Below are 26947 nucleotides of genomic sequence, written 5' to 3' on the forward strand. Positions count from 1 at the left end.
TGCCATCCCCGTCGCCAGAACTGGCGAGGGGATGGTATTCCAAAGCGTATGACACCTTACACGACATGTTTTGATAAAGCCAAACCAGAGTTGCTAAATAACCGCGAGGATTATAAGGCACTTAATAGTATATGGTATGGCATTATCCTGAAACAGCTTAGGGATTTGTTCCCGACGGCTGCAGACAGGCTCAGCTCATGCTAGAGCTCCATCTCACATAAAAACCATGCACCCAGCCTCCAGGATTGGTGAGGCCTGTCTATAGGAGTGGCTCACAGGTTTACATGTGTCCAGATATAGGTTTAGACATAGGTATACTATATCTAAGCAAGGGGTGTGTACACCACCTTACCCCAGCTGAGTGATCAGCCAGTTGTGTCAATTTAAGAACCAGCCAGGGGTGGCAAAAGATATGCTGCAGCCCCTGGTAGGCCTTAGTGGCCCCTATGCCCTGTGCACCTATAGTGCATTCTACAGGGGCTGACAAGGAGTCCATTTCCAATTGGTATGTACCTAGGGTACATGGAATCCATTTTACAGAGAGAGCAGATGGCCTGGGGCCCTGATTGGCAGGGAACCAGGTCAACTAAGTCAAAAAACCAGCTAAACACAGGCAAAAAATCTGGGGTAACCATAGTCAGGTAGCCACCTTCCTACAGCAGTGCCTTGTAGACAATGCACAAAGCCTTAAACTTGGCTCTGTTCCTAATGGAGAGCCAATGCAACTCTCTGATGGTGCTCGAGACTGATTGGAATTTGGGGATGTTACCCAACAGTCGGGCGGCAGCATTTTGGATAGTCTGTAGCTTGTTGAGGACTCTCTCTTGGGCATTCAGGAATAGCGCATTACAATAGTCCAAGGTGGATAAGACCAAGGACGAGATCAAAGTTTTGCCAGCTGAGGTAGGGAGAAAAGGGAGGATTTTTTTGATAATTCGCAGTTTATAGAATGCAGAGGAGGCGATCTGATTTGCATAGGGGAGAAAAGTAAGCCTGTCATCAACCATGACGCCCAGGTTTCTCACCTTACTGACTGGGGTGGGCGGTGAACCCATGGACTGTGGCCACCAGCGGGAGGACCAGTCTGGGGATAAGTGTCCAAAGATGACAACCTCGGACTTATCCGAATTCAATTTGAGGCAGTTGGCGGCCATCCAACTTCCTATAGCCTGCATGCCCAGATTGAAATTGTCAGCCACTTTTTGCCCATCATTTCTGATGGCCAAGACCAACTGGGTATCGTCAGCATAGGAAGTAAGGCTCATCCCATGAGCTCTGATGGTATTGGCAAGGTCCGACACATATATATTAAAAAGTGTCGGACTCAGGGATGAGCCTTGGGGTACACCACATGGCAGGGACAGGGTAGTAGACCGAAAAGGCCCTATGGTAACCACCTGAGTCCTTCCGGCAAGGAAGGATGCCAGGAGGGTCTTGGCCTTATGCCTAATCCCCAGGTCTTCGACACGGTCGATCAAAATAGCATGATCGACCGTGTCGAATGCTGCTGAAAGATCCAACAATATCAAGACCGCAGTGCCACCGGCATCACGAATAATTCGGATATCCTCTGTGGCCTTGATCAGGGCCGTCTCCGTCCCATGATGTTGGCGAAAACCAAACTGAGAATCATCCAATAAATGATGGAGTTCTATGAAGGCTGACAGTTGAGTGTTTAAGGCTTTTTCGACAACTTTAGCCAAGATGGGCAAATTGGCAATTGGTCGATAGTTCTTAAGCTCGTTCCTGTCTAAGTTTGGTTTTTTTAGCAGTGGCTTAAGTAATGTCTTTTTTAGGTCAGCGGGATAGATTCCTGTAGTAATCAGAGTATTACATATGTTAGTAATGGCTGGGAGCAAAACTTCCAAAATTGGTAGCAATACTTTAAACGGGCATGGATCAAGGGCAGAGCCTGATTTAATAGGTGATAAAAAGTCCCTGACCTGAGTAATAGAGACCTCCTCAAACTGAGATAGGGAAGGACTGGTTGTAGAGGAACTCGCCTTCTCAGGGGTGGTATTCACAGGCGTTTTTGCGGAGGTGGAAAAGACAGCATAGATATCGTTAACTTTGTCATAGAAGTAGTTGGCCAAGGCATCACAGAACAGTTGGGAAGGGGGAGGTTGAAGGTTAGGTAAACAACCAGCCAATTGTTTAGTTGTCTCAAATAAAGCTTTACTTGAGTTTTTAGAAAGTTCAATTTTTTCGGAGAAATACTTCTTCTTGGCGTCTAGGATCATATTTTTATATATGATAACCGAGACAGACTCTTCCACGGACACCTCCCCTGAACTTTCTACAGGCTTTTCCCATTGCCCTTGAGGAACTGTGCCTCGTGTTGGTTCCTCATAAAAGTGCATTATGATCTTACTGTCTTTGGACCTCAGTGTCCAACAACCCTGGTCGCGATACATCTGTTTTGGCTTATCTAGGGAAATTTTCTGAAGGTCTGCTTCTTGCCGTCTGTCATCTGTTGTTTTTATTTGCAGGTTGTGCTTAAAAAGCAGAACGTATTAGCTGCTACCAGCGTACCCTGGAACTGAGTTCTAATAATACGTCACCTCTTACCACCAATCGTGGCAATTCCTTAGGAGAACCAGGCAAATCAGAGATTTCTGCACTCATATTGTACATGCATTTACAATGCAACGGTCTCGCCTTTGCAAAAGCTAGAGCTATTGGCATTGTAAATGACAAACTTTTTATTTATGTGTTGGTTTTGAAAACAGATAAATAAATGGCATTGTCATTTACAATGCCAATAGCCTAATCTGTCGCAAATGCGAGACCTATTGCATTTGCACCCACACACAGAGCCACACACACACACACACACACACACACACACACACACACACACACAGAGCCACACACACACACACACACACACACACAGAGCCACACACACACACACACACACACACATACACACACAGAGCCACACACACACACACACACAGAGCCACACACACACAGAGCCACACACACAGAGCCACACAAACACACACACACACACAGAGCCACACACTTAGCCACACACACACACAGAGCCACACACAGAGCCACACACACACACACAGAGCCACACACACACACACAGAGCCACACCACACACACACAGAGCCACACACACAGAGCCACACAAACACACACACACACACACACACAGAGCCACACACTTAGCCACACACACACACACACACCCACACAGAGCCACACACAGAGCCACACACAGGCATAGAGCCACACACAGGCACAGAGCCACACACAGGCACAGAGCCACACACAGCCACATAGTCACACACAGAGCCACACACAACCACAGAGCCACACACAGCCACAGAGCCACACACAGAGCCACACACACACACACAGACACATACACACACAAACACACACAGAGCCACACACACACAGAGGCACACACACAGAGCCGCACACACACACAGAGCCACACACACACACACACACACAGAACCACACACATGCACAGAGCCACACACAGGCACAAAGTCACACACAGGCACAGAGCCTCACACAGGCACAGAGTCACACACACACACACGCACACAGAACCACACACAGGCACAGAGCCACACACAGGCACAGAGCCACACACAGGCACAGAGCCACACACAGGCACAGAGCCACAGAGCCACACACAGCCACAGAGCCACACAGAGCCACACAGAGACACACAGAGCCACACAGGGCCACACACAGCCATAGAGCCACAGAGCCACACACAGCCACAGAGCCACACACACATAGACCCACACACACACACACACACACAGAGCCACACACACACACACACACACAGAGCCACACACAGAGCCACACACACACACAGAGCCACACACACACTCTTACCCAAATTAGTATACTGCACAGAGCCCCCGTGCCCTGCTGCACCTCTCACCTGACCATCCACGATGTGACACGGGATTAGCTGTAAATCATTGACGTGTAAACCGCACCGGGCGAATCGAAAATGAGGAAGGAAAGGCGAAAAGAATATGGTGCAACAAGAAATCAACGGGATTCAAGCGAAAGTACAAGCACTGGCAGGAAAAATTGAAAAGAGGAAGAAAAATGACTGAGCTAGAAACAGGCAGAGTAGAGAGGAAGAGGGGAGAATAAAATGTAAAGAAAACGGCTGAAAAAGAAACAGGCCTTGTGCGTCTCAGGTCAAAACTCGGAATGGGCTACCACAGGGAAGGTTAATGCGCCTTTTGCTTAGTGACGGACTATAAGGTGCAGTGAGATTGTTCCCATAGTCAGTGTGCCAACAGTAGAACTATAAGTCTGAAAAGTCACGTGTTCTAAATGTAGTGAGATAGTTAAGGAGGATAATGCACCGGCTCCAGTGATTGTTTGTAACTCTGTACCCGGCCGGCCCTGTGACCTCTAAGCCCCCCGGAGTTTGATATGTGGGAGGAGGGGTTAGGTGGCGGCTTGCTACTGTGTATCCACCGGCCCTGCATAGATCTTCGGGGGCGAGGGGGGCGACTGCATCTATGGGTCCTGCGTAAAGCCCCCAGGAGGTTGATATGGTGCAGCCATCGTTCCTGCACAGAGCCCCCAGGGGTCCGTACTGTGCATCCATCGCTCCCTCGCAGAGCCCCCTAGGGGTTCGCACTGTGCATCCATTGCTCCTGCACAGAGCCCCCAGGGGTCCGCACTGTGCATCCATCGCTCCTGCACAGAGCTCCCTTGCCCTGCTGCACCTCTCACCCGACCATCCACGGTGTGACGCGGGATTAGCTGTAAATCATTGACGTGTAAACCGCACCGGGTGAATCGAAAATGAGGAAGGAAAGGCGAAAAGAATATGGTGCAACAAGAAATCAACGGGATTTAAGCGAAAGTACAAGCACTGGCAGGAAAAATCGAAAAGAGGAAGAAAAATAATTGAGCTAGAAACAGGCGGAGTAGAGAGGAAGAGGGGAGAATAAAATGCAAGGAAAACGGCTGAAAAATAAACAGGCCTTGTGCGTCTCAGGTCAAAACTCGGAATGGGCTACCAAATGAAGGTTAATGCGCCTTTTGCTTAGTGACGGACTATAAGGTGCAGTGAGATAGTTCACATGGAGGGGGTGGGGTGGGTCGAGAGGACGGACGTACAGTCTTACATTTTGTGAGCCCGTAGCCAACTCACATAATTCCACACTACATACATCCACTCCAAACAAAAACACAAGGGTAAAAGCCATTGTCATTTACTACGCCAATAGCTCGAACTCTCACAAATGCGAGACCTATTGCATTGCAAATGCTTGTTATCCCTAATGCTGTTCTCCTCCTTGTGCCCTGCGTTCTACCTTATGACGTTATAACCACTTAGTGCTTTACTATCTTGTGTCTTGGATATTATGAATAACATCATGTACCTCTTGTAAATGTATTCGCATATTCACACAATTTGTAATGCGCTCCTGATAATCTCGGGTCTGGCTAGCGCTTTATAAAACTCAAATAAATAAAATACAAAGCTACTGAAAAATGCAATGTGAAATTCCCATTCATTAGCGATCGTGGGAGTCCAAACATGCTATCAGTCTAAACCAGAACTACATTTCCCGTGATGCACAGCCTGGTACAGACAATGCTAAGACACAGTCCTGAAATGTTTGTGACTCTGTATAAGACAAGACTCCGTATCGTAGTCTACAAGAAATAAATGGGCAATGCAACAGACTGGCATGAAACGTACATATCCTGACCACCTTCCCAGTCTCCAACATGAATACAGGGCGTCCCGACATAACATTCACTCGCTAGTCAGAGTCAACTGCTTCAGGCTAAGTGATGTGACTTGGGGTATGCTGGGAACTGAAGTCTTGGCTAGACTTCTAGCTACTATATGACATAGTTATTGTTGGACTGGGCCCTTCTGGCAGGTCCACCCCTGAAGTTTTTGCTTGTATATGTGACCTGGGGATGGTGATTCCCACTCTGAGTGCGTGTAGATGAGAGAGGCCTGCCTCCCATAGGAATGCATGGGGAATGTATGTAGCCCTGATAGTTCCGGATGCGTGGGGGGTACAGGCTCGAGTCTGGTATGTGTGGACTCATGTGTTTAAATGCTGGAAGATGATGTATGTGACGTGTGTGTGTCTAGAAGGGAAGTGCCACTTCTAGACATGGGTGTGTGTGTGCAGTAGGTGTGCTGGCGCGTGATTGGCTGAAGCCAGCTGGGGAGCCTGGCTCCAAGAGTCTGTGTGGGTCTGCCCCGGTGGTGAATGGAGAGATTAGCATGCTGATGTGAGGGAGGAGCTGTGCCTGTATCCTGTATGGGGTTGGGCTTTCCCCCACAATGCTGGCTCCACCCCCCTGGGGTGCGTCTGATGACCGGGCCTGCCTGATGAATGAAAGGGGTGGTTGGGGAAAACAAGATACTCCCAAAACCAGCTGCGACTGGTTTCCCCCCACCCAGCACCTTTAGACAAAGGAATTTCTTGTATAAAAAGAGGCTGTGACCTCTTCACAAATGTTCTTGTTCCCAACTTGAATCTGCCAGGGGCTGTTGCTGCTTGGGCCCAGGGTTGGCTTGCCTCCCTGGGCCCTGCCCTTCTCCTGGACTTCTGATGGCCTTTCCCTGCTAGGAGCTGCTGTGCTCCTCCTAAGGTCCTGGACTTTCTATGGACTTTGCTGTTCCCTGACCTCCAGCGCTTGGGAGCGCTCTACCTTCGTTCATAGCGCTGGGAGCGCTGTATTTCTGATCTAGCGCCTGGAAGCGCTGGCTCTTGCCCCCCCTAGCGCTTGGGAGCGCTTCATCCCGGTAGCGAGCGCTGGGAGCGCTTTATTCACGAGCCGGTGCCCACCCGGCATTTGCCCTGTTCCTTGGAGGTTCTGCCTCCCCAACGAGTGCCTACCTCGCTAATTGCCCCCGTGATCGCTGGCTTCATCGAGGGGGCCTGGCCCTCGTCAATTTCCCCCCGAGTTCACCGCCGCAGCCCGGGACCCTTCGTGAGGCCCGCCCCCGGGCCGCGCTCTGATTGGCTGCCGGCCCGGGCTGGGCTGATGACGTCTCCCCGGGCCGCGCTCTGATTGGCCGGCGGCCCGGGGAGCTGGAGAGGCTGAGGAGAGAGCCGAGTAATGCCGGGGGCGGCGGGAGCCTACTCCGCGCCCCTGCGTCCCCCAGAAAAAGTGCCGCTTTCCCCCCGGGGCCCCCAGGAGCGAGAGGGAGCCCCGGAGAGCGAAGAGAGACCGGCGCGCTCGCTGACCGGTGAGTGCTGCAGGAGGGGAGGCGGGGCGTCGGGCCACATGGCCGGTGGCCGCCCCTCCCCTCCAGCGTGAGCGGAAATGTGTTTAGAGGCCCGTGGGGCCCCCAGTGATGCCGGGTCCCCCGAGTGGGACCCCGCCTGCCCCCAGTTTCGTCCCTGGGCCCTGAGAGGCTCCGTCATGGCCCGTGGGGCCACCAGTGATGCCGGGTCCCCCGAGTGGGACCCCGCCTGCCCCCAGTTTCGTCCCTGAGCCCTGAGAGGCTCCGTCATGGCCCGTGGGGCCACCAGTGATGCCGGGTCCCCCGAGGGGGACCCCGCCTGCTCTACCTTTGACCCCTGAGCCCCGAAAGGCTCCACCTTTGACCCTTGTCCTGCCGAGCCTGCATGGCCCGGCCCCAGCCCAGCATCTATTGTCCTCGAGCCCGAGAGGCTCATCCCTGGCCTTGTCCAGAGCCTGCGAGGCTCCAACGTGTTGCCCTGTCCTCTACAGCTGCCCAGCACTTCGTGGGCAGCTGCCACGTGTAGGTTTGTTCCTGGCTCCCTGCAGCCTGTCCTGACATTGAGACTTTGGGCGCCCTCGCCCCAGAAAAGGCCGCTGGCCTGTTGAAAGTACCGTCTGATGTTCTTATGTGATCCCTGAGAGAGTATTCTGTGTGCGCCTCCAAAGGTGCTCTGTTACGTTATGTGCTTTTTCCTTCCTTCCTTCCTAAAGAATCCTAGGTCTCATGTATGTGGCTTCTGGTTAGAGTAAGTTCTACTGCTAGTTCTATTAAGCTCCAGGTTGTCATGTGTTCTAATGCTAGCTCCTGGTTGTTATGGGTTCTAGTACTAGTTCTAGGAAGCTCCCAGTTGTAATGTGTCTTCAATGCCATTTCCATCATGTGCATATTCCTGGCAGTGGTCCTATGGCCCTGTCCTGTATATATTCCCTTGTAAACCCTGCCCGTGCCCCTGGCACATTGTATCTTGTGTATTTATCCCTAAGTATGTTTTTTTCAATACAAAGTATATTTTTCATATATATCTTGTGTGGAGTTCCTTTTGTGGGGGGCCCGGGAGGTTGTTGCTGGGGGTGCGTGCGCAAATGCTTTACACCTGACCTCCGAGATAAGCCTGACTGCTCGTGCCAAGCTACCAAGGGGGTGAGCAGGGGTTGTCTTGAAGGGTGACTTCCCTACCCTAACTAGAAATGGTGATTTCTGCCTGGCCTTGGCGCAAGCCTCGGCCAACCAGGGATCCCATTTCTAACAGTTATATACTACGAATCCTGGCAGCCATTGCGACTGTCCTACTTCAGATCGCTCCAAGCGGAATGACGCATCCAACGCTTGAGCTGATGGGAAGTGTAGTCGTGCGACACACTAGTTCCGTTGCAGATAGCCAGCTGCGCACTCAATATCCCGGCATTCAATTCGGCGGACGACGCACCCTGGGTACGAACAGGAGTGGAAAGAAGGGAAAGAGGGGTGGGGGCTGCTGGACCTTACCGGTGTGTTGAAGAAGAACGCACACACGTCCTTGTGCACGTGGTCGCCAGCTTTGGGCACCCAAATGGTGGGCAGCACGGTCACCAGCGCCTCGCTCACCTCCGCCATGGCCTCGCCTGCTTTACACCTCTTCCAACGGTCACAGGAGCCGGCAGGACGCACACGGGCAGCGCAAGACAATCAGAGCTGGGAGGGGGGAGGTGCCTGCCCGTGCATGCGCTGCTGCTCGAAAAAGGCACGGTGCCTGCATTAAAATTATCGCCTGGCGCAAGACGAGGATTTGGGGGCCATACCGGAATTGGTAATCCAGGGGCAGATTTTGTGGATTGACAGAGCATGTGCCTTTACCTGAAAGACAAACTCTTGGCACAATAACAGAACACCAAAGATGGATAGGGGAACAGTAAACCCAACACGGAAGCCCAACAAGCGCTCGCCATGTCTGTAAGCCCCGTCCTTTTGCGATTGGGGGCGTGTTTATCTTTCTCCCCTCTTCTCCATTGGCTGGAATGTAAACAATGGGTGTGTTTTTGACTGTTGTTTTTACATTTCAGCCAATGGAGAAGAGGGTAGAAAGAAACTAAAAAACACACCCCTCAATCAAAAAAAGACGGGGCTTAGAGCGAGAGAATGACGTCATTGTGACCTCTTCTCCAATGGCTGGCCGCTGTTTAGGAGGCCAGCTAATGGAGAAGAGGGGCGGGGCTTAACCTCGCTACTCAGAGTCATTTAATCTCACAGCGAGACTGCGCATGTGCGCAGCCTACGCTAGCCAAGACCTAAAAATGAGTGTCTTTTATTTCTGTTGACCTGAGGCTTACCTTACTGCTGGACCCAAAACTGAACACCAAGCACATCCTTTTACCACTTGACCCTTAGGGTAACTAGGCAGAGCAGCCCAAGGCATATGCAGAGATGTGGTGTAAGGAAGAGAATCAGAGCACAATTAAATCTACCATGAGGACATTTCTGTCCCAACAAAAGAAGACTGTAAAAGCTTCAAGAGTTTCCTGACTTTAAGTTTAATTTAAGATGGTTACATTCAGTTCAGGGAGGGATGTGTGTGCTTTTGATACACAACTTAATCACGGTTTCCAGATTTTTTTTATACATGTACTGTTTTTAATTTACAGTTTTTTGTTTAGTTTTGTTGCATGTGGGTGAGCGCTTTCAAACAATTAACTTTGTGTCTGTCTGTACAAACTAAATAAACATAAGAATAAACATAAATGGGGGACTCTCAAAGTTTCTCTTTCCATTCAAAAGAGGTTAACCACAACTAAATCTTAGATAACTATATTTTCATCATGAACATAAGTACAGGGCCTGGCCAGCTCTGGTCTCCGTAAGGCACATTGGGGGACATGTTGTACAAATGATAGAGCAGCAACAAATTCCTTAATGATAAAAGTGCAATCCTCCCAAAAATAATGTTTTCCTTGCATTTCTCGATTCAAGTGTTGTTTAAAGAAAGTTCTCATAATTCCAGGAAGCAAAACTGGAAACACCCAGTCAGCAATTGTGAGCACAGAGGTTCACAATTTCCTCCCAAATCCTTCCCACAAACAGCCAGGGCAGACATCACATCCCAAGAACAGGCAGTTAATGGACCTCTGTCTACACAGAAATGGAATGTACAATAAATACACGGACCACAAGCACTTGTGAACGCTCCAGTGCTAATCCTGCTGCAAACATTAGCTGATTTTGTATTACAGTCGAGCACTCAGTGGCTTTAAAAGCTTGTAATTACAGCAGCATTCAAAATTTAAACCCAGATGTGCAGGCCTGCAGATCATTGATTTGGCATTTCCTCATTGCACATTACAACACGTTTTACGCTATGGACTGTCCCAAGCAGGGTTGTTACAACTACGCATTTATGTGGCCATAATAGCAGAAACTCTGCAAAATGACAAAAAATGTGCAAATCCTTTTTGCGCAATGTTGCTGCTCGTCATACTCAATGGAGAAACAACAATTTGCTTCAGACTGTGTCACTTGAAATATTACTAAACGTTTTTTGCATCAGGGTAAAAGTGGAGGAAAGAGATGGACAAGTATTGCTAAAGTTCCTTAACACATTTATAAGCCATAAATACTTTTAAATGTTTTGCAGAGTTTTGAAACAAAAAACCAATGCCCATGAATAATCATTTTTAGGTCGATGCCTACAAGACAGTGCAGCTGTCTGGTTGCTAACATCTTGGAGACATTCTGAAAGCTTCCTTGGGAATGCATTCCGCCCAATGCTTAACATTGGCTTTGTGTTTTGTAATTGACATTTGCTTGCTTTTTAATTACTGGCTTTATTTGTTTTAGGCTGTCCAGCTTGAGTTCCTCCCTCCTGTGGAGCAAAGCCTATTTACTGTATTCTTCCACAAGTGCTCACTTTCAGTAAACAGGTCTTTACATATTGTTGTTATCTTATCACATTTGCTGTGCATTCAAAGTCAAATGTCAAGTTCTGTCTCCAAGGGAGCTTGGTGATTACTTTTCTTTCTTCAACTTCGAGGATTTATATGAAAATTTTGCTGTGAAAACAAAGGATTTTTTTCTAGCTCACAACAAAATATAGATATCTGTAAATGAACTGTGCAGATATTTCAGAATATATCAGAATTAGGAAAGCACAAAAGAAGCACATTTTATGGGTAATTCTGAAGTGTGGTGGAAAGAAATATATTATGATCAAAACAAATCAATACACTAGATGATGACATTTCCACACATATTATAGACTTCTATCACAAAAACTGAATTTATGTGCAGGTGCAATGGTCATTTCAATTGCAAGTATGCTGTCTGTAATTGCAGTGTGCTACCACACCATGCATACTCCACACTATGCCACTCCATGATCCACTGCTCCACTCTAGGACAAAGTACTATGCCCTCCACTCTACGCCACTTTACGGCACACAACTCCATTCTCCGACACTCCACTCCACTCTTCGACATGCCACTCTTCTCTACAACACTCCACTCAATTCTTTGACACTCCACGTTACACCACTCCACTGAACGCCACTGTACTCTACGCCACTGCACTTTACAAGACTCTATGCTACCTCATTCCACTCTACAACACACCACTCCACTCTACAACACACTACTCCATTCTCCTCTACAACATGCCATTCCACTCTATGCCTCTCCACTTAAAGACACTCTATGACACACCATTCTATGAAACATCACCCCACTCTACAACATGCCACTCCACTCTATGCCCCCGCCACTCCACTCTACTCTATGACACACAGCTCCACTCTATGCCACTCTTTCTACACCACTCCACTCTATGCCCCTCTTCTCTATGCCACTCTACAAGTTCCTCCACTCTACACCCCTTCATTCAATGCCAATCCACTCTATGTCCCTCAACTCAATGCCACTCCACTCCACTCTACAACACAACACTCTAGCACTCTACGAAAGGACACTCTACGGCACTCTATGACATAACACTCTATGACACTATACTCTACAATACTCTACTCAACTCTATGCCACTCCACTCTATAACACTTTTCTCTACTTTACGCTAAGCCATTCCACTCTACTCCACAACACTCCACTCTACTCTATGATACTTTACTCCACTCTATGTACTCTATGCCACTCCACTCTATGCCACTTCATTCTATGCCCTCCACTCTATGACACTCTGCTCCACTCTATGCCACTCTATTAAACTTTTCTCCACTTTACACTACGCCCCATTCCACTCTACTCCACAACACTCCACTCTACTCTATGAAACTTGACTCGACTCTACGCCACTCCACTGTACGCCACCCCACTCCATGACACTTCACTCTATTCCCCTCCACTCTGTGACACTCTTCTCCACTCCATGCTACCCCACTGTACAACACTCTGTTCCACTCTATGCCACCCTATGACACTCTACTCACTCTACCGAATCCCCCACACCACTTCATGCCACTTTGCTCCACTCTACTCTATGACACACTACTCCACTGTACTCCACTATGCCACTCTATGCCACTCCACTCTACGCCACTCTATGTCGCTCCACTCTATGACACGCTATGCCACTCTACTTTACAACACTCCACTCTACAATGCTCCACTCCACGACATTCGACTCAATGATACTCCACTCTACAACACTATACTCCACTTCATGCCACTCCCCCACAACAATCTACTCCACTCTACACCACTCTACTCTACAACACTTTACTCCACTCTATGAAGCTCCCTCTACACCACTCCATGCCACTTCACTTCACTCTAAGCCACTCCACTCTACTTAACGATGCTCTACTCCACTCTATGCCACTCCACTTTATGACACACTATGCCACTCCACAAAACTCTACTCTGCGTCCTTCCACTCTATGCCCTTCCACTCTACGGTTCTCTACTCCCTCCGTGACTCTCCACTACACTCTATGCTACTCCACTCTACTCTACAACACTATTCCACTCTTCTGTGTGACACTCTATGTCAATCCACTGTACAACACTCTACTCTATGGCACACTAGTGTACGACACTCTTCTCCACTCTATGCTTGTCCAGCCTACTCCACTCTATGCCACTCTAAAGCACTCCATGAAACTCTACGCCACTTCACGACACTCTACTCTACCCCACTCTACTTTACTCCAATCTCTGCCACTCCATGATATTCTACGCCACTCCACAACTCTCTATGCCACTCCATTATATGACACTCTATTCCACTGTATTCCTCTCCACTCTATGACAATCTACTACTCTCTGTGCCACTCCACTCTACTCCACTGTATGCAAATCCCTTTACGTCATTCCACACCATATTACTCCACTCTACACCACTTTACTCTACGCCACTCCACTTTACTCTTCTCTGCTTTGCTCTACGACCAATCCACTCAACGGCATTCTACTCCACGCTACGACACTTTCTCCACTCTAGGCATCTCAATTGTACCACATTCTACTCTACTCTATGCCTTTCCACTCCACACCCTTCCTCTACACTCCACTCTACTCTACTCCCTCCAGCACACTGCACGCAACTCTACACCACTACACTCTATGACACTCTATGCCACTCCACAACACTCCACATTACACCATTCCACAACAATCTATGCCACTTCATGACACTCCACTATACTCTACTACACGCTAGGCCACTCCCGACACTCAACAACACTCCATGACACACTACGATACTCCACTCTACACCACTCTGCTTTTAGACACTCGACTCTTATGCCACTCTTCTTTATGCCACTAACTTTTAGCCATGCATAGGCAAGACCTATTGGCTTTGCCGATGCTAGTTATAATAAATAGAGATGCCTAATTTTGTACGTTTGAACAATGAAGAATATTAAATGAAATGTTCTCCTTCTTTTTACGCAAACAATGTAAAAACAATGTGAAATCAGTTTATTGCAAGTTTTACGTTGATGCAAACCTTTATTTTTCCAGGTCCTACTTCAGAGTGCAAAAACAGAACAAATTGGTTTACCTGATTATGTTTTTGCACCATCGCAGACTTTCTGTAAAAAGGTCCTATTTATGCACTGCTCAGAAGTGGGAGGCCACACTATGTTTTTCATTGATGTGATGTCACAAAGCCCTAAAGAAACACCCACTGAATAGGATCTGCCTCCTGAGAGTCAAGCCTGCAACAAAACACCTACAACAAATTGGTGCTAGTCCTTCATGAGATCTCAAGAAAAGAGCACAACAGGCCCTGCCCTGGTAAAGAGAGGCAGAGACATTTCTATGGAAAGGTAAATCACCAACTACTAAAATAAAAAAAAAGAACAATTTATCAGGTTTCATAACAATAAAATTAAACATATCTAACTTCCTGTACATTGCAGTACACTTTTTAACCTGACACTGAAAGAATTAAAGTGTGCTATTGCTTACAAACATCAACAAACAGCAATATATGAATGGAATGGTTGAAATAATCTCAGTCACTGTTAATCACCAGTCCATAATTTTTTGTCCACATCACCACTGTAGACCAAGGCCGGCCTCATGGATATCAGTACTGACCCAGATCCTCATGTGAACAGCCCGTCCTGACCTGCCTGGTAAGGCCTTCTCCAAAAGCGATCACAAGCAGCTCCAGACCATTGTCAGCCTATTTGGGCCTCTACAGTGGTGAGCACCTTGAGTCCTGTTACACAGTGGGTAAGGGGCACATGTCTGCGCATCCCCGTTGCACTAAGGCCATCAACTGCAAGAAGCAACAAGCATTGGCATAGCCAATACGTCTCGTCTTTGGTACCATGTAAGTGTTTAGCCAGAACTATTGGCTTTGGCAATGGTTTAAAGCTATGTTAGGACGTATACAGAGACAAATGGAGAGCAATAGGCTACAAATAGGCAGAGTCCACCTTCCAAAGCATATACAATAGGTCGGTAAGCAACAGCTCAAGCGCTATTTTGCTCGACCTAAAAATGCCCCCGGCAACATGCATAAGTCCTGGGAAACATGAACAAGGTTATGTGTAAACCTGTGTGTGTAGCTGTGTTATTTTGATTATCATGCCGCGTGGTGTGTTGGTCTGCTGTACTTGTAATTACTTCTGCCCCTGCTGGTGCTGGTCAAAAGTGACTGGTTCTAATCAAGCTGAAATAATCCTCCTCTTCAAGCCCACTTCACTTTCAGATCGAGTTGTGTAATCTTAAAAACACTGATACTTAACTCCCCCCAACTACCACACAGCCTCATGAGCAAGGGGAACAAAACCAGGAGGAGAAATCCTGTGCAGCAGGGAGACCCTCAGCTGCCAGTCCTCATGAGCCAACCGCTACCCCCGTGTCTAATCACAGCACTCCTCGGCGGGCAAGGTGTGCGTTCCCAGGGAGCCACAAACGTGGGAAACACCCCTCAGGCAGGAAACAGGCTTCACCCTGCCACAGCTCCTCATAAACAGCTGGGCTGGGAGACTGGAGTCTGGGGAAGCCCCTAACACTCCGGGCACCTCACTCCCAGCAGAGCCGATCGCTCCGCAATCCGCCGCAGCCACCCCATCAGTAATAGGTATATTGAGTATTGTAATAAATATTATGGAATCTAAACTACAATGCACGGAAAGCAGAGTGTGGGCGGGTGGAGGGGGTGCAAAAATACACGGAGTGCTCCCAGAGGCCACCCGAGGTCAACTCGTTAACCCGCAGCAGGGATGGGTGGAGAATTAAACAGGCAGCCTGTTTTTCGTGATGGAAGGGAGGGCCCCCTGCTGGGAGATCGCATTTGGAAGATGAAAGTACAGCGCTCATGAAATGGGTGCTGCGCTGAATAGTCTAAAGTGATATAAAATAATGAATTTGAGCAAGCCGCACAGTGCAAAAAGAAAAGAAAATGGTGTGCTGCCGAAGAATACCCCCTTTCTCTCATGCGCTGTGGAGATCCCCTGCTCCGAACCATATTGTGCATGTCGGCGCTGTAAACAAACAAGCGCAGCAAAAGTGGATGGCACTGACAATGTAAAGAAAAGTGTGCTTACTGTCTTTTAAAGGACAGCGTGTAAAGCCGCCAGTAAACGATCCTGTCCACATGGGCGGGGGAAAAAGTGGACAGGGCGGTAACCAGAAGGGACTAAAAAGCCTATGGGACAATAATAACATCCGGTTTATCATAATTGGTGACACAAAATGACGCGCACCAATGGAAAAGTGAACTTCTGAAATCGTATTGATTCCAAGAAGCCCTTGTAAAGCGAGCAGCGCATGCGCGCTGCAATGCCAGGCGAGACCTAAAAAGGAGATGATTGGAATGCGCCTGTTTGCCATCCCTCCAATATGGCAGCTCTTCCTGACTTTATCTCCATACCTCTTGTAAAGAGGAAGTCGACCACTTCCTGTCTTTTACTGTCAGTACTCTTTGGTCATCAAGTATGAATTAGTTCGTAAATGTGTCTTTTCTTTTATATTTGTTGATAGTATTATCCAAGATGGAGACAGTGTTGCTAGGAGATGCACCAAAGAGTAAAGCGTTCTCAGGATGTAAATGCTGGCTATCGCTGCCATTTTTTGCGTTGTGTGCGGAGGCCGTTTTTTGGCAAATGCTGATCTAGAAATTAAGGCGCTGGATTCTGGTGTATGAGAGAAACATAGAAAGAGTTCCCCCGAGAGACATTATACTGCAGAGGATGCATCTTCTGAGGCATGGAGGGAACAATCCTTAGACCAGAGACATCCTCAGCACATCCTAAAGATGACAAAGATGGCGGTAGCAGCAGCTTTTAAAGCATATGACGCCCCTTCATCTCGTAAAAGTCCACTTTTGGATTGTCATGAGACTCCATTCCAGGATACAGATGAAGACTAAATGAAGGGAAAATTTATTCAGGGAGCAGAGCTTAAGAAAGTTTTTCAACAGCTTTCCTGAGGTCAAACAAGAGGAAGAAGGACTGCTTTTCAAATACCAGAACAAAGAAGCTGAAACTTTACCTCTTCATAGTGCCACTAGCAAAGTCATGAACTGTGAGTGGAAGGAAGTGGATAAGTGCTCATTTCTTTGTTTCTTTCTAAAATATATCAGTTTCAAGGGTTCACTGAGAAATGTCCATCAGTTTTTAAGCCACATACTATAATGGTGGGACTATCATCACAGGGAATAGTAATTGTTGAAGAAACAGCGACAGCAGAATCTATAGACAAGAGAGTGGTGTTGGTAATCAAGAGTGTGCTTGCAGCATCTGCCTTCTCTACAAGAGCTTTTGCTTAGGCAAGTAACATCACCTAATCCATGCTAAGGGATTTCCAGAATCAAAGTGCTGATGTGACGCTGACTTTGGTGATGAGGGGAAACAACCATCACAATGCAACTATCACAACGCACTACCATCACAACACAACTTTTACAACGCAAGATCCATTACAACGCATGCCATTACAACGCATGCCATTACAACGCAGATGCTATTACAACGCATGCCATTACAACGTAAGTATAGGTAAGTATTTAATTTTATTAATATTAATTTAATTTTAATGTTTTTAATTTAATAAAATTTATTTAATTTATTTAAATTAAAGCCCCTGGAGTTAGTAATTTTAACCCCTACACTATCCAACACTTACCCTACTATTACACCCCCCTGGAGTTAGAATAGTAATTTTAACCCCTACACTATCCAACTCTTACCCTACTATTACATTCCCCTGGAGTTAGAATAGTAATTTTAACCCCTACACTATCCAACACTTACCCTACTATTACACCGCCCTGGAGTTAGAATAGTAATTTTAACCCCTACACTATCCAACACTTACCCTACTATTACACCCCCATGGAGTTAGAATAGTAATTTTAACCCCTGCACTATCCAACACTTACCCTACTATTACACCCCCCTGGAGTAAGAATAGTATTTTTAACCCCTACACTATCCAATATTTACCCTACTATTACACCCCCAAGGAGTTAGAATTGGAAATTAAAATATATTTAAAAAAATGAAAAATTAATTTTAATAAATTAATAAACAATTTTTGTAATTTAATTAAAATTAAATTAATATTAATAAAATTAAATACTTACCTATACTTACGTTGTAATGGCATGCGTTTTAATAGCATCTGCGTTGTAATGGCATGCGTTGTAATGGCATGCGTTGTTATGGATGTTGCGTTGTAAAAGTTGCGTTGTGATGGCATGCTTTGTGAATGTATGCGTTGTAACGTCATACATACGTGATGAGGGTGCAAGAAGTGCGATTTTGATCTGTTATATCATTTGCTCCCCCCGCCAAGTGTTAAAGCAACCGCAGTTGGATCATCAATTACTGAGAGATGCACGAGACGGATGAGGTCCTGGAACACAGGTGAAACTCAGAAGAGTTTATTATTGCGAGGCTTTAAGGGTCAAAGTTGTTTGGAACTCAACTGGAGAATATGTTGAAATAATCAGCGTAAGAAAGAAAATTGATTGTCTCTGTCGTACAACCCTCAAAATTAAAGTTTTTTCTTGTAAGAAGAATGTTTGTTTCTCCCTTACAAAGTAGATCAGCCAACCAGCCCCCTCGAGACGCCGCGCGGGTGTCCATTCCACCACCATCTCCAAAGGCTTGACACTGCCATGGTTCCTCTTCACCATCACAAGAGGGTCATCTGATGTTCTGTTTTGGAAAAGTGGAGGATCTCAGGGATAGATCAATTGGTTTTGGAGATGACACAGACTGGCTATTGCATAACTTTCCGAAGTCTGCCCCTAGATTATTTCCGCAACACTCCAAAGAATCTTCAGAGAAAACAAGCATTGATCAATAGCATCCCAAAATTGCTGGGAAAAGGGCTATAAGTTGAGTCCCTCTGAATCAGAGAGGAAAGCTGTTTTACTCCAATCTTTTACTCGCGCAGCAGCAGTCAGGGGATTACAGGCCAATTCTAGATTTAAAGCCGTAAATCCATTTGTCCCTCATGTAACATTCAACATATTGACTCTACCAGCAATCCTACCATTTATAAACACTTGAGATTTCTTCACAACACTGGATAGCTTCAGTGCTTACTTTCATGTTACAGTTCAACTTTCACAGAGGTATCACCACTTCTGTGTTCAAGATGAACATTATCAGTTCAGAAGTCTCTGTTTTGGCCTGTCTGCTTCTCGGATGGTGTTTCCAAACGTTCTTGCACCATTGGTAGGTGAAATTAATTCTACAGGGGTGACTGGTTGATTTGTTGTTCTTTTTTAAAGGATCGTCACATATGGAGAAGAATTGCAAAGTCCAGGGGCGGCTCCTCCGTTGGGGCGGAGGAGCGCCGCCCCACTTAAATTACCCAAAAAGATGAAAAATAAAATGGTAATGCCAGCTGACACTTTTGCAGACTACTTCTAGACAGATGTATGACGTTACTATGCGGTCAAAACACCGCACTACCATCACAACGCAGCTTTTACAACGCAAGTCGTTACCACGACATGCGCTGTAGGGTGCTGGACTTAGGAATAGTATGATTTACTATTCCAATTCCAGCCTACGTACAGTAGGGAAGGTGTTGGAATAGTAAATCACGCTATTCCTTAGTCTAGAGCGCCCTCCAGTGTAAGTCGTGGTAACGACTTTCGTTGTAAAATCTGCGTTGTGATGGTAGTGCAGTGTTTTGACCACGTAGTAAAGGTTGTTTCCCCTTCTAGACCACACATCTTTGTTGAATCTGGTGCCAACCAAACACCTTCAATATATAGGGGCACAATTCAGCACAGATTTAGGGAAGGTGTTTGCTCCATCAGTACGGAAACCCAAACTGGTGTCCTAGCTCTCATTCCTGCTGGTCTGCAGAGTTCGTCATCAGCTAGGGAATGGTTAAGAGTACTGTGCCTGAAGGGCTCAACCTTGATGTTTGTGCCATGGACCAGATTACACCTGTATCCCCTGGTAACCTCTCATTGAGTTTCTGGGTTCTGAGCTCACAGTAGTCCAAGCTGGAGATTCTGGTCATTTCCCATTCTATTCAATAGTGGTTGAAGGAGGTGGGCTCGGCTAGTTGAACCCAGTTACAGAGTCACATAACGAGGACAGTGGCATCAGATGCCAGCGAGGTGTAATGAGGAGCCTCCCTGAGGGGGAGCCAGCCCACAGGAGGAAGTTGAGTCAACAAGCAAAGTTTTCATCTAATTGGAGAACACTCAGTGCAGCATCACATGTTTGTATTCCTCTGTGTGACGATGGGCAGCTCAACACTGGGATGCTTTTGTCAGAGAACAATATATTTTAAACATCAATAAAAAGAGGGGAAGGAGGAGAAATGGATGATCCAGTATAGGTCCTCCCCTAACAGAGCAATTATCAAAAAAGTAGTGTGTTGCTTCATCAGCTCTACACTGAGGTAGGTGGATTTTAAGTTGGCATAAAGGGCATCCTTATACGATGCACCGGTTCTCACCCACTGAGGTGGCATGCTTCATCAATCTTAATGTCTGGTGTATACCACTCTTCGGCACACCTCACAAAAGGGCACCATCACTCTATTCAATATACACCGGACACTGAGATCAAAAGAACTCCAACAAAGAGCCACACCTTTCCAGGGGCCTGCTGAGTATTGCAACACTCACCCAGCGAAGAGCAAGGCCGATGATGAAGCATCCCATTTCGGTGCCTGCGGGCCACGGCATCCTTTAAAGGATGCCTCTTTATGATGGGGTTAATTGTCCCAGTCTATGCCAGGCACACTTAGATAGGGGTGCACACTTTAATAGGGGTGTGCTGTAGCACCAATGGGAACAGTGCACCCAGTTTGTAATTTCAGGCCCAGGTTGGCATGCACCTTTGGGTGGAGGCCTGTGGACACCTGTACAAACCCCACCCTTTCTCACCTCACTTTGTAAATCTGACTAATTCTATTGACTAAGTGATAGAGTGCCATGTTATTCAGAAATTTGTAGGGGTGCATTATAATCACCAGTAGTCAGCACCCTCATATTTAGAGGACCATGTTATTGTGTGACCTTTAAAGCTGTAATACTAGGCCGGAAACAGTGCAAATATGTAGATATGTGCTCACATTTTTGAAGACTAATGTAGTGCTTTAATCTAGAATATGCCTTGAATAATGTAGAAATGTTGCTGCAGGTGTAAAATGTTGCACTAGGAATGAACGTGCCATATTAAAGCTGCACGTGTAAGTCGCTTATTAATGAAAACATTTGATGATCCAAACTGGAAAAGAATAATGCCTTAGAAATATAATGAAATTAAATGCCATAGAAGGACCAAATATAATGCTATGTTGTAGTGTTAGAAATACATTTAAACGTGTAAAAGGGGCGTGGCTAAGATGGCGGCCTGAACGGACGTGTTTCACATGGCTCCCCGGCCCTGAACCCCCTAGCACTCCTTAATTCGCTGCAATCCCCCCGAAACTGCTGAAAATTTGCACCGCTGGGTTGTGCCCCAAAGCGACACGCTCCTGGTCGCGTTCCTGCTGCGGTGGCGGCCGCTGGCGCTTATATCCCGCCGCGACCAGGACCTGCGAGACCGGCGCAATGGCGGTGCCGAGCTGAACTTGCCCGACGGAGCCCGCGGCGGGAAGGCGCATCGCTGACTGGAGACACTGACCTGCCGGGGACATCGAGGGGCGGCTGGGCCTCCGTCACGACGATGCGGTCAGCGCTGGGCGATCTGTGAACCCCGCGGCTGCGCGCGGCTCCAGCGGGTCTCCGCTACTTGAGGCCCCGGCTTCGGGCCTGACCTGGACGTATACGGGACCTCGTCCTGTGGAGGCGTGACGGAGCGGAGGCTCCCACGCCACATCTCCCGAGTGCCCACAACCTGCAGTCTGCTTCGGACCTTGGGCCTGTGGCTGCATGCCGGCGGAGGGGCCTGGTCCTGAGCCCGAAGTTCGCGTGCCCGCTGCCGGCTCTTCCGGCTGGTCGGCGCCATAACTGAGGCCCCGGTGCCGGGCCTGGTTCTGCAGCCGTGGGCCGCAGAGGAACGGGAGGCTCCTGGCGACTTCTGGGTGCACCTGCGGGCCTGTCCGGACGGCGCTTGCACCCGGGGTCTAGCACGCCACTCTGAGAGCCCACAACCTGCAGCCTGCTTCGGACCCAGAGCCACATACACACGCTGCTGAGGATCGGGCCTAGCGCTGTCCTGGTCCGGCGTCAGGTGCCGCCCGGCTCCTGTCGGCGAGGAGGCACCCACGTGCACCCCGACGCTACCCTACCCAGCTGCAATGCACGACATAACGGCGCCTGCCCCCTGGGGGCTTTGGAGGGCCCGACCGCAAGCCTGCGGGCGGCGCGTGGAGCGAGGCTGGCCTGGAAATCGAGTCCCCGGCTTTGGGCCTGCTTGGTGGTGCTGGAGGGATTGGCATCCTGGGCGCCCGGGCGTGCTGCATAGCGCCGGGCGTCCCCCCTAGCGCCGCCCTCCGCTTCTGGACAGTCACATGTGCCCCACCATCGAAGGGCTGGGATCTACCCGACCTGGTCCGGCTTCGTTGGCGGCGGGGACCCGGTCCTGACGCCCGTGGAGGCCTACGCCGCGAGGGGCAGAAGCAATGGAGTGCGACTGGAGCTGGGAGCGGCGAACCCCCTGACGGTGCCCATTACAGCTGCCCTGCCAACTCTTGCCACCTGAGGACAACTCCACCGCTTTCCTGGACATCGAGGTGGGTGGTGAGTGGAAACCCCTCTGTTTATATCCCATTGCCCGACACCATCTGGTACTTGCCAGGACATACCCTCGCGGGTGCTGCACCTGGGTGGGGGATCCCCTGCGCCCACCTGCGCCCTGCTTCTGTGCCTGGGCCCCTAGAGAACATCCACTTTTCTTGCATGGCTGGGGGAGGGACCCCCCACCCCACCTTGCACCCTTCGGAGACCAGGGGTTATGGCCAACACGGGACGCAGAGCAGGCCGCACGATACCAGACATGCTGGCTAAGAGCGCTGTGAAGGGGGACAAGACCCGCACACCTCCCTTGCCCACTACTCCGGCCAACACTACAGTGCAGGATGACGGGAGTGCCCCTATCACAAAGGCGTTCCTGGAATCCTTATTCAATACCCTGTACAATGATTTCACGGCCTTGAAGCAAGATCTAGCCGGGGAGCAAGGAGAATTGCGCAGGGATGTGGATGGCCTGGGTGAAAGGGTGGCGGCAGTGGAGAACGCAGACCAAGCACGCAGCGAAGAAGTCGAATTTTTGCGGCAGGAGGTGCTCCAGCTTCGGGAACAACAGGTGGACCTTCAGGCGCACGCAGAGGACCTTGAAAACCGTTCCCGGAGGAACAACATCCGCGTGCGGGGTGTTCCTTTAAAAGCCGAGGGTAACAGCGTTTCAAGCTACCTGCAGGAACTCTTCAGGGAGATTCTCGGGGAACCAGCCGACTTCGAGGTCCGCATTGACCGTGCACACAGAGTGGGTCTGGCGAGGCGGGCCCCTGCCCCTCCGCCGGACATTCTGGCCTTTCTTCCGGATTTCCCTTTGAAAGAACGTATTCTGAGAGAGGCACGCCAGAAGCAACCTCTTAGCTTCCAGGGTCATTCGGTGGCCTTATTTCAGGACCTCTCGGCCATCACGCAAAGGGGGGGGGAAGGGGCTGGGGGGGCCATTGGGGCTGCTATTGCCACGCTCCTCCACATTGAACTTCCACAGGTCTGGGCTATGAGTTGACTGACCTGGGACTTGGGGCTGTGAGGTCGCCAGCGCCACGTTTCCCAATACTGACCTGACCTATGGGCCTCCACGAACTTGTGACTGGTCCAGGACAATTTTGTTCTTTGGGGACTTGCCAGTTGGGGTTAGGGAGGGAGTCAAGTGGGAGTTGGGAATGGGTTGTGGGGGGAGTCCAGATCTCAATTCTTATATACACACATTGGTTACACCTCAACTCTGCTTGGAACCTGCCATGCGGAGGGAATCCTTTTCATTCATTGCTATGGGTCGCTTGCCAGATGCCATAGCCTCATCCCACCACCTCACACATCACGATGCCTAACACCTTTAAAGTATTGACCCTCAATGTACGGGAACTCAACAACCCCGTTAAAAGACGAGCGATCCTCTCCTCTTTGGAAAGTACACAAACAGATATCTTCCTCCTACAGGAGACGCACCTGCTGGCCCGGGATTGTCACAGGCTTCGCACACGAGCGTTCCCGGGACAATACTTCTCCTGCGGGACCACTAAAACTGCTGGGGTAGCACTTCTAGTTGCAAGATATTTCAAGGGGGAAGTCCTCCACAAAATAGCAGAGATAAGGGGCAGACTCCTGGTGTACAGCGTGGTTTTGGGGGGGAGTGTCTTTCACAATAGGCTCTTTGTACAGTCCCAATGAAGGTCAGGAGACATTCCTGCAAACTGCCCTCACAGAAATAGCGGCGACTTTGGATAGACACATTATAATAAGCGGAGACTTGAATGTCGTGTTTGACGCAACCTTAGATCGGTCTTCCCCACGCACCTTCCACGCTAGAAGCCTCTCGGCCGCTTGCACTGACAGGCTACGGGATCTTGATCTACACGATCTGTGGCGGTAGCAGCATCCTGGGTAAAGAGAATACTCCCACTACTCTGCGGCACACAAATTGTACGCACGCATAGATCACCTTCTAGTGACGAGTCCGGTGAGTTCTCTCACCTCGTCGGTTGATATGGAAGTCATATCCTTGCCGGATCATGCCCCGGTCTTCATGACTGTTACCACCCTGCCGTCTCTACCATCTCCTAGGGTGTGGTGAATTCGAGACACGCTCTTACATAGACGGGATGTGGTGAAACAGGTTCAGGAATCCATACAAGACTTCCTACAGCACAATGCAAACTCAGACACCACGCTAGCAACCCAGTGGGCCGCATTGAAAGTTGTCCTTCGGGGAGTATTTATTGCAATTTCCTCGGTCGACAACCGAATGCGAACAGTAAAAAGGGAGGAACTCACTCTAAAAGTGCAAGAACTCGAGCGCATGCACCAGCGGACGGGGGCCCGAGAGTCTGGAAACAGCTTAAGGTGGCGCGGGGTCACCTTGCGGCTCTCGATACTGACCGGGCAGAATATGCGGCACTGAGGCTGAAACACGCCTATTACACCCGTGGGGACCGGTGTGGGCGGTTACTGGCCAATCGGCTCAGAATAGCCCGACAACATCAGAAAGTGAAGGAAATCACGCGCACTGACGGGTCTATTTTTTTAGAGGATGCGCAAATAGCAGAGACGTTCCGACACCATTTTATGTTTATGCTAAACTTTACAAGGGCACGCCTCCGAATGTCGCTGCCGCAACTAGGTATCTGGACTCGGTCACACTCCCATCTCTGGCACCGGAACAGTTGGAATGGCTAGAGAGAGACATCCGCATCGAGGAGGTGGTCGCTGCAATAGCACGCCTCAAGGAGGGGAAGGCACCTGGGCCAGACGGCTATTCCTCCTTCTTTTACAAGACCTTCTGCACCACCCTAGCGCCATTGCTCACTCGCCTATTTAATTCGTTCACAGACCCCGGAGCCATCCCACCGGATCTCCTGCGTGCCTCTATCTCGGTCATTCCAAAACCAGGGAAAGACAGAACTAAATACGGGGCATATCGACCAATTTCCCTCCTTAATGTTGACCTCAAGCTATACACTAGCATCCTAGCCACGCGTCTGGCCGCTGATCTACCAGGCTTAGTAGACCCCGATCAAGCGGGCTTTGTTCCTGACCGGCAGACGGTTGACAAGACAAAGAGAGTTGCCCACATGATTGAAAAAGCTTCCCGAATACCTGGGGAATACATGATATTGGCGGTCGACGCTGAGAAGGCGTTCGACCGGGTTCACTAGCTCTACCTGGAAATGGTAATAGCCAAGTTCGGGATAGGGGAGAAATTTCGAGCCCTAATCTTCAACTGCTACGGCGCACCCTCCGCGGTAGTGAGAGTCAATGGCTACACATCGACCGCGTTCCCCATCGAGAGAGGGACAAGACAGGGGTGTCCACTGTCACCACTCCTCTTCGCCCTCTATATGGAACCCCTCGCCTATCGGATCCGGCAACGTCAGGATGCTCTTGGCATCAAATTCGGCGGCGGCGACCTTCATACCATCAGCCTCTATGCGGATGATGTCCTACTTACCCCGGATCATCCACGGACGGCGCTGCCGGCGTGCGTTGCCCAGCTTGCGGAGTTTGCTACGGTGTCCGGATTCAAGATGAACACGGACAAATCTATAGCATTAGACCTGTCCCTTACAGCCTCGACACAAGCTTATCTGCAGACCCTTCTACCTGTTCAATGGGCTACAGATACAGTTCCATACTTGGGAATTTAGCTCGCCCCGACCCTGACCAGAATGGTCACGGCCAACTACGCTACTCTACGCACCCGCATCCGGGGAGAGGTAGATCGGTGGAGACATCTTCCCCTATCCTGACTGGGTCGCATCGCGGCAGTTAAGATGACCGTCCTGCCGCAAATCTTATATCTCTTTCGTGCCCTACCACTTTGGCCTCCAGGAGGCTGGATACGACAAACCCAATCGGACCTAGCCAAATTTATTTGGCAGGGTCGGAAACCCCGGTAGAAGAGAACACTCGCCACTTTGGCTCCTGAGGAGGGAGGTTTGGCGTTCCTGACCTGTATAAAAACTACCAAGCTGCGCAATTGCGCTATTTGGTGGAATGGAGCAAGTGGGAGTCCAACGAACACTGGCTCTTTCAGGATCAGGCGGTAGCGGGGCGCCCGTTGCAGGAGATACCGTTTCTACCTCGAGTTTATAGGCCGGCCAACCTCTATGCGTTCTCTA

This window comes from Lissotriton helveticus, chromosome 2_1 (assembly GCF_964261635.1).
Source record: "Lissotriton helveticus chromosome 2_1, aLisHel1.1, whole genome shotgun sequence".
Lineage (NCBI taxonomy): Eukaryota > Metazoa > Chordata > Amphibia > Caudata > Salamandridae > Lissotriton > Lissotriton helveticus.